The following is a 9,608-nucleotide window of genomic DNA, read 5'->3' as shown; positions in this document are numbered from 1 at the left end:
GACCAGGAATCTTTGAATCTAGAAAATATCCAATACGTTCTAGGTTCATGACAAGTTTTAAATTTCTGAGCTAATTAGAAAGATTAGGTCCTGTCAACCTATTATGATCAAGTATACATGTAAGGATATTGGATAGTGGTGGTTGTTGTGTGCTCATTATTATCAGAAAGTAAACAACAGAAATAATAAGATTAATTAGTAACTGTATCAAGTAATTAACCAAAATGATTATGGTCTTTTAATCAAATTGGTCCTCCCACTAACTTGGCAAATCCTACACTTCCAAAGTAGGAAACAGAAATCCTAGTTGGATGGATTTCTAGTGGGTGATTGAATTCTTATAGTCTTATTGATCATCCTTAGGCACATCCATTATTGGAATCACAATAAACTATAAGTGAGCAACTCCTTGCCCATCACATCTCATGTGAGGTTCAATAATTTATTTGGCCCCTAATGCTCAAAATCTTAGGTACATCCATTATTGATTTATCTTGCATTAGTTAAGTTGATCCCATTGAGCTAATGGGCATGCAAATAGTTTTAATGACCTCAGGCACATCCATTATTGGCCACCAACTATTATATACTTACAACATCTTATGCTTAACAATTATTCTTAAGAATATCTCTTAAACAAACGCATCATTCCCAAGCTCACATTGCTAATAATGCAAGTATTTAAAATTTTTTAAAATAACTGCCTCAATGGAGGGCTATTATATAATTACCATAATTATACCATTACCAACTTAATCATTTACTTGGAAGATTTTGTGGTCGGGTTAATTACTATTATGGTCCCACTTTGCACATTATCCAGTTAGCATGCATATATCACATACTTGTATACATTCATACACATCTCATGCATACATGGATAAACCAATAATATGGTAGAGATTCAATTCTGAGCCACGCAGAATTGAATCAGGGCATTCCTAAGTGTATTTCATTCATTCATTTTACAAGAATTGCTGAAGGAGTACATAATCAACCCTTAATCTTGATCTCCTTCCATTGGTCCCACCAATGCTCTTGACCTCCTCTTTCTTCTTGCAATCTAATTACATTGTAACCCTTGGCATACCAAGGTGAATATACAAGAATATGGACTTTTAAAGTCCTTAAATAAATGAAAATATATCTTTAGTTATCATAACATTTATGATACATGCCATTAAAATAAATTAATTATTTTACATCCCAAAGTAAAATAAAAGAAATAAATTCAATCACATTGGTCTTTTGTTGTCCATGATCATCCATCATGCATATTAAAATTTAACAATTAAATAAAATATACATATTTAAAAATTAAATTGAATATCACATATTCACCTAAAATTTAAATTTGAATCTTATTCAAATAATTTTAAATTTATAAACTTTTTCCAAATTTAATTTCATGAAAAATAATTTTTATAATTATTTGTGTGATTGGAATTCCCAATTAAATCATTTAATTAGGTTTAGGCTTAATTATGGGCTTTAAATTATACAATAATTGCATAAAAAGGCCCAGAAAAACAAGCCCAACACCCTCCTTTAGAGAAAACACACCTCGTGTAACATTTACACAGCCTGAGGCATGCCAAAACATTGGGTAGCCCGTGTAAATGCTATCTTCGATACGGGCTGAGGTGCGCGAGGGACAAAGGCCTTGTCATTGAACGACTCACCCCTGGGCATGCGTTAACATGCCCGTGTACGCTGGAAACACGCCTTGGGCCGTGTAAAAACCCAGAACATGGTCTAGGCCATGTTTCTTGCGGCAGTTTGACATTTTTAGGGTTTTCTTGATCCAAACCAATTTTAAATCAACCCAAACTCAACCCAATCACACAATTAAGCCTCAAAATCAATTCTAACGGCAAATGTGGTGGCTCTGATACCAATTGAAGGCTAGGAAGCATGGAATTTAGGGCATTAGAACATTGAAATTTAAAATTCAATTTAGGGTTACATTTATCATGCTTCACAAAGCATGTGCCTAATCAATTTTTAATGCCCAAAAGCATACCAAAACGCATTTTAGCATACACTAAACATTCATTTGTCATCAAGAATTGAACTTTAGGAATTTAATTTATTAAACCCTAACTAAGAGAGGGATTTTGAGTACTAAACTCCAAGGTGCACAATTAATCAATCTATCTTCCTTAGGATACCTTTAGGACTCCAATTGTAGTCCCTTTAGCTTGTCCACCACAAGCACACCAACTTGTATTAATGGCAGCCCCAATCTTGACTTCCCAAGCCTTGCTAACCACTTGTAATTGGGGTTTTATGCTTTAGTGAGGATGTATGGATGTATAAGGTACTAGAAACCTTTTCTAGCAATTTTAATTCAAAGGAAAAAAAATGTTTTCTCTTTGAATCAATTGAGAAAAGAAGAGAGGAGAATGAGGACCATGGTTGCCGTGCAAATGGAGAGGAAGAAGAAGAATGATTTCTCTTTCTTCCTTTTCCCTTATATACTAAAGTCAACTCTCACTTACTCCCTTACCACATGTTACCACAAGATCCATTCTTACTTTAGTTTGACTTAATCTCATTAAGCCAAGTGTCAAGCTCTAATTAAATCACAAAAAGGTGGTCTTCCATCATGGGAAGACAAGTGGCAAGCTTGTATGGTGCCACATGTCACCATCTCATGGTGCCACATGTCACCATGTGAAAAGACCAATTTATCCTTATTTCTTTTTAATTTGAGTTCTCAACCCAAAATTATAATTTCTCCTCTTCAAATTAATTTATATCAAATATAAATTAATTGATTAATTAATCTTCATTAATTAATTTCTCACAATTAAATTTATATTTAAACAATTTAAATATAAATTTAATTTATGTTATACATCTAATAACCTAGATTTGGTTTTAAGTCATGCTAGGGACTTTGCAATCTTATTGCAAATGAAACCTAATTAATTAATTAATTAAACTCTTTAATTAATCAATTAAATTACATTTTACTTGTTGATTAACTTGTTTAGATGTGTGACTTACTAGGCTAATTATTTATTGGCAATAATAAATGATATTATTTATTAATATCATTAGAACCCTTTCTTACCTGAAATGATTTCTCTAAATCATTTTAGGTATCTCATAGACCATGGTTGACACCTAGCATAACATGCCATGGCCACCTAATCAGTAATAAGGAATACCTTAAATGAACCTTTAATCATATGTTACCATGCACTAGAATCTCTCCATTATAAAATCCCAATTCCAGCTGGAGTTATGGTTAATGTCAAACTTCATTCGCTATGAACATTATGTTCTCTTTTAATTCCAATTCTCGATTAATTAGTTTTTGTTGCCAAAAACTCTTGTTTGACTAAATTTATCTGTCCTGGCTAGGAACTTAAATCATCAAGAACAATTAAATGAACATAGGTTTTATCCTTATTTACTTAGGGCAACGGATTCCATCTTGATCAGCACCTATCTCCATATATAACTAGTAGGAGCCAACACATGCCCATATACCCATACACAGTATGAGTATGAAGGCAGTATCAAATCAAACTCAAACCACCTATATACAAGATAAATGTATTATCTCAGGTCTAAAGATTATATGCACTAATATGATATATGACAATGCATTAAAAAGAGTAAACTCCATGTGCTTGTCATAAGCGTCGTGTTAGTAGTATGCCCTAGAGCATATCATTTAGTATGTATCTTGTACATAATTTATTAATAAAAGGCATTTCCACTTTTCCGTTTACATAATATATTTATGTGTAATAGAAAAGGTCCATTGATATTTTGTTAGAAATATTATTCTTAAGTTGTTAAGAATATGAGTGACAATATTTCTAGAACAAAGTATCATAAATAGGTTCACAATCGAGGATACTTCATAATAAGGACATGACTTATCCAGAAAGATTGTATTCATGTTTGTTCCCAAGTTATTTATATGAGATATAAATAAGATGGAATGGTGAGTCTCATGCCATATAACAAACATGATAGGCACTTATAAATGATAAGTAGGCCGAACCAGTGACACTTATGACAAGCACATGGAGTTTACTCTTGTCAATGTTTTGTCATAAATCATATCAGTGCATATAATCTTTAGACTTGAGATAGCACAATTATCTTGTATATAGGTAGTTTGAGTTTGATACTGCTTTCATACTTGTACTATGTATGGGTATATGGGCATGTGTTGGCTCACTAGTTATATATGGAGGTAGGTGTTGATCAAGATGGAATCATTCCTCTAAGTAAATAGAGATAAAATCCTATGTTCATTTAATTGTTCTTGATGTTTCAAGTTCCTGGCAGACAGATAGATTTATTCGAGAAAGAGTTTACGATGAGAAAAATCTTTTAATCAAGAACTGGAATTAAAAGAGAACATAATATTCATAGCAAATGGAGTTTGACATAAACCATGACTCCAGCTTGAGTTGGGATTTTGTAACAGAGAGATTCTAGTGCATGGTAACATATGATTATAGGTTCATTTAAGGTAAATCTTATTACTAATTGGGTGGCCATGGCATGCTATGCTAGGTGTTAACCATGGTCTATGAGGTTCATAAAATGATTTAGAGAAATCATTTATGGTAAGAAAGAGTTCTGATGATATTAAGAGTTGATATCATGTCTCATTGCCAATTAGTGATGAGCCTAGTAAGTCACACACATACACAAGTTATCACCTATTTAAATATGATTTAATTAATTAATTAAAGAGTTTAATTGATTAATTAAATAGGTTTGGTTTGCAATTAAATTGCAAAGTCCCTAGCATGACTTGAAACCAAATCTAGATTATAGGATGTGTAGTATAAATTAAATTTATATTTAAAGTGTTTAAATATGAATTTAATTGATGAGAAATTAATTAATAGAGATTAATTATTTAATTTATATTTGATATAAATTAATTAGAAGAAGAAAATAATTATTTTGGGTTAAGAACTCAAAATTAAGACACAGGGGCATTTTGGTCATTTCACAGTGTGACACGTGGCACAATGAGATGGTGACACATGGGATTACACATAAGCTTGCCAAATATTTTTTTTAATCATGTAAGATGATTAAAATCAAGATTAAATATAGGTTTGACACTTGGCACAATGTGATTGGGTCACTTAAACCTAGAGCTAATCAAAAGGTGACATGTGGCTAGGGTTTAATGTGTTAACCTAGCTATTTAAGTGTGGTTATGAAAAGAAAAAATAACCAGCAGCCTCTCCTCTCATTTGTCACGCCACTTTGAGCCTCTCCAGCTATTTCTCTTCATCTCTCATCAATTCAAAGAGATTAGCCATCAATCTCTTGAATTAAGAACACTAGAAATTGTTTCTAGTGTCCTGTTTACATCTCTAATCTCTTAAAAGGCAGAACTTGAATTTCTAATTAATCGAAAAAGCTTTAGAGGCTGTTCAAGGGCTGCCATAGGTGTTCTTGGTGTGGACAAGCTAGAGGGACAACATTTAGTGTCCTGAAGACGAATCTCAAAGGCGTAGACACGCTGCAGTGCATCAAGAGGTTAGTGTAATCGTTCTTGATTTAATCTAGGGTTCTAAAATTAATCTGATTAATTTTAAAATCTTAAATGGAAAATACAGATCCAAAAACATATTAAAAGAGTTTTAATATGTTGTTTATCATTGAACTCAAATAGATAAAAATAAATCTTGCATGGTGCATGTGACCCTAGGCAAAATTTTTTTGAATTCATTGGTATAATCTTGTGTTTTTCACGCTTCCGTTCCTTCAATTGGTATCAGAGCCAGGTTATTTTCCATTTAGATTGTTGATTATATGATTTAATTGTGTGATTTGATCATGAGATGATTGATTCATTGCTGGTTGGATCAAGAGGTGTGGCGGCACATATGGTGAAGCCACCATTGGTGGCGGCAACAATGGTTCCATGGGTGGTTCAAGGTTTGGCTTTTAATTCTGCAATTGTTGTATGATCTAAGGCCTATTCTTTGACTAATTAAAGTGTTTAATTAGTAGTTTTAATCACACAATTAAATTATGATTCAAATCAGAATTTTAAAAATTGTTTGAATGTGATTCAAATCTGAATTTTAAAAGTTGTTTGAATGTGATTCAAATCTGAATTTTTAAAGTTGTTTGAATCATATTTAAATCTGATTTTTTAAAATTGATTCAATAAAATTCAGATCTGATTTTTTAAAAAATATTTGAATGTGATTCAAATCTGATTTTTTAAAAAATGTTTGAATGTGATTCATATCTGAATTTTTGAAGTTGTTTGAATGTGATTCAAATCTGAATTTTTAAATTTGTTTGAATGAGATTCAAATATGAATTTTTAAATTTATTTGAATCATATTCAAATCTGGATTTTTAAGTTGAATATGAGATATTCAATTTAATTTAAGAATGTATGTTTTATTTAATTGTTAAATAGTGATATGCATGATGGATGATCATAGACTATAAAAGACCAATGTGATTGGATTTATTTCTTTTATGTTTCTTTGGGATTGTAAATTAATTAATTTATTTTAATTTATTTTGGGCATGTATTATTAAGTTTGTAATATTTTTGGGTTGTAATTTCATTTATTTAAGTTCTTGTAAATTCGCCTTAGTATGCCAAGGATTACTATGTAATATTGGATTGCAAGAAGTTCAAGGAGGTCAAGAGCATTGGTGGGACCAGTGGGAGGAATTCAATATCAAGTGTTGATTATGTACTCCTTCAGCAACTCTTGTAAAATGAATGAATGAAATGCACCTAGGAATGCCCTGATTCAATTCTTGGTGGCTCAGAATTGAATCCCTTAGAAAGTCCATGATCATACCATATTTACTGCTTACCCATGAATGCATGAGATGTATGGGAATGTATGCAATTATATGATATATGCATGCTAAATGGATAATGTGCAAAGTGAGACCTTAATAGTAATAAGGATGGCTATAAAATCTTCCAAACAAATGATTAAGTTGGAAATGTTGTAATTAAAGTAATTATAACATAAGCCCTCCATTGGGGCAATTATTTTAAGAAATTTTCAATAGTTGCATGAGATGCAATTAATTTAATTTTCTTAAGAATAATTGTTAAGCATGAGATGTTGTAAATATGTAAATGGTTTGGTGGCCAATATTGGATGTACCTGAGGACATTAAAATTATTTGCATAATTACTGACTCAATGGGATCAACTTAACTAATGCAAGATAAGTCAATAATGGATGTACACAGATTTTGAGCATTAGGGGCTAGGTAAAGGATTGAACCTCACATGAGATGTGATGGGCAAGGAGTTGCTCACTTATAGTTTATTGTAATTCCAATAATGGATGTACCTGAGGATGATCAATAGAATTATAAGAATTCAATCACCCACTAGAAATCCATCCAACTAGGATTTCCGTTTTCTACTCTGAAAGTGTAGGATTCGCTAAGTTAGTGGGAGGACCAATTTGATTAAAAGACCATAATCATTTTGGTTAATTACATGATACATTTACTAATTAATCTGGTTATTTTCTGCAGTTAATTTTTTGATAAAAATGAGCACAAAACAACCACCACTATCTAATATCCTTACAAGCATACTTGATCACAACAGGTTGACAGGACCTAATCTGTCTAATTGGCTAAGAAATTTGAAACTTGTCCTGAACCTTGAACATATAGGATATGTTCTAGATTCAAATGTTCCTGGTCCCTTACCTCCAGAGGCCACACAAGAGGAACATGAAACTTTGGACAAGTGGAAGGAGCATGATATGAGAGCTAAGTGTTACATGCTTGCTTCCATGAGTAATGAGTTACAGAAGCAACATGAGAACATGCAGAGTGCGAGTGAGATCCTCCTTCACCTACAAGAGTTGTATGGTGAGCACAACAGGAATGCTAGGTATGAGATATCTAGATAGCTATTTCGTATGAGGATGTCTGAGGGACAGAATGTTGGGGATCATGTCCATAAGATGATTCGGCTGATTGAGCAGTTGGAACATCTTGACTTCAACATGGATTTCCAACTACAAACGGATTTGATCCTTCAGTCCCTTCCTGAGTCTTTTGGGAATTTTGTGACAAATTTCCATATGACTAAACAGGAATGCACCTTAGCTGGTTTACTCAACATGCTGGTTATTGCCCAAAAGAATATGCCAAGCAATAAAGGAAAAGAGGTAGCTTTTGGTTGCATCTTCTTCTGCTGGAAAGTCCAACAAGAAGAAGGGCAATAAGAAAAAGAAACCTCAGATTCCTGGTCCTTCCAAGAAAATAGCTAAACAGAAAAGGAAGACTAAAGCTGATGGAGGCAAAGGAAAGTGTTTCCACTGCCAAAAGGATGGGCCTTTGGAAAAGGAACCGCCAGAGTATCTTGCTTCTCTGAAGGACAAGAAGGATACACCTTCGGAAGGTATGTCCATATCTTGTTATTTAGATTATGATGATACTCATAATTCATCTGACTTGGGTTTTAGATACTGGTGCCAGTTCTCACATTTCTAATGATATGCAGGAACTAGCAAATAGTAGCAGCTTGCGTGCTCAAGATATTGGAGTCCGAATTGGCAATGGCTCAACTGTTGAAGCTTTAGCCATAGGATCTAAATCTTTTTACATGTTTGGACATGTTTTGTGTTTGGATAATATTTTATATGTACCTGATGCTTTTAAGAACATCATTTCTATATCTAGTTTGACTAGAAATGGCTATGAATTTCAGTTCACAGATGATGTTTGCAATATTTATTTTGGAAATAAATATGTTGGTTCGGGTTATATGAATGATGGTCTTTATTATTTGGATAATAATGACAAACACAAATTGAATGCAAGTGATATAAAAGAATACAATGCCATGGTGAAAACCAACTCAAGTTCAAAATATATTTGGCACTTAAGGTTATGTCATGTTGCAGAAGATAGGATTGCAAAATTGGAGAAAATGGGGATTCTATCCTCATTGGGCTCTGAGCCTACTCCAACTTGTGAATCTTGCCTTCAAGGCAAAATGACTAGATCACCCTTTGTTGGACAAGGGCTAAGAGTTGAAAATATTTTGGAATTAATACATAGTGATGTATGTGGTCCGTTTAAAGAAATGGCTAGAGGGGGCTTTCATTATTTTATTACCTTTACTGATGATAAATCAAGGTTTGGGTATTTATATTTGATGAAATATAAACATGAATCCTTTGAAAAGTTTAAGGAATTTAAATCTGAAGTAGAAAATCAAACAGGAAAAATTATTAAAGCTCTTCGATCAGATCGTGGAGGTGAATATTTGAGTACTGAATTTGATGAATACTTGAGAGAGCATGGAATTGTTTCTCAGCTGACTCCTCCAGGAACGCATACAACTGAATGGTGTATCTGAAAGGAGAAATCGTACCCTATTGGATATGGTACGTAGTATGATGAGCTATACTGATATGCCAATCTTCTTTTGGGGATTTGCATTAGAATCAGCTTTGTATATTCTGAATAGGATTCCATCAAAATCAGTTTCTTCCACACCTTATGAGATATGGCATGGAAGAAAACCAAGTCTAAAGCATGTTAAGATTTGGGGTTGTCCAGCTTATATCAAAAAGCTGAACACTGATAAATTGGAG

The sequence above is a fragment of the Hevea brasiliensis genome, chromosome 5, assembly GCF_030052815.1.
Source record: "Hevea brasiliensis isolate MT/VB/25A 57/8 chromosome 5, ASM3005281v1, whole genome shotgun sequence".
NCBI classification, from domain to species: Eukaryota; Viridiplantae; Streptophyta; class Magnoliopsida; order Malpighiales; family Euphorbiaceae; genus Hevea; species Hevea brasiliensis.
Note: the sequence above shows the minus strand (reverse complement) of the source record.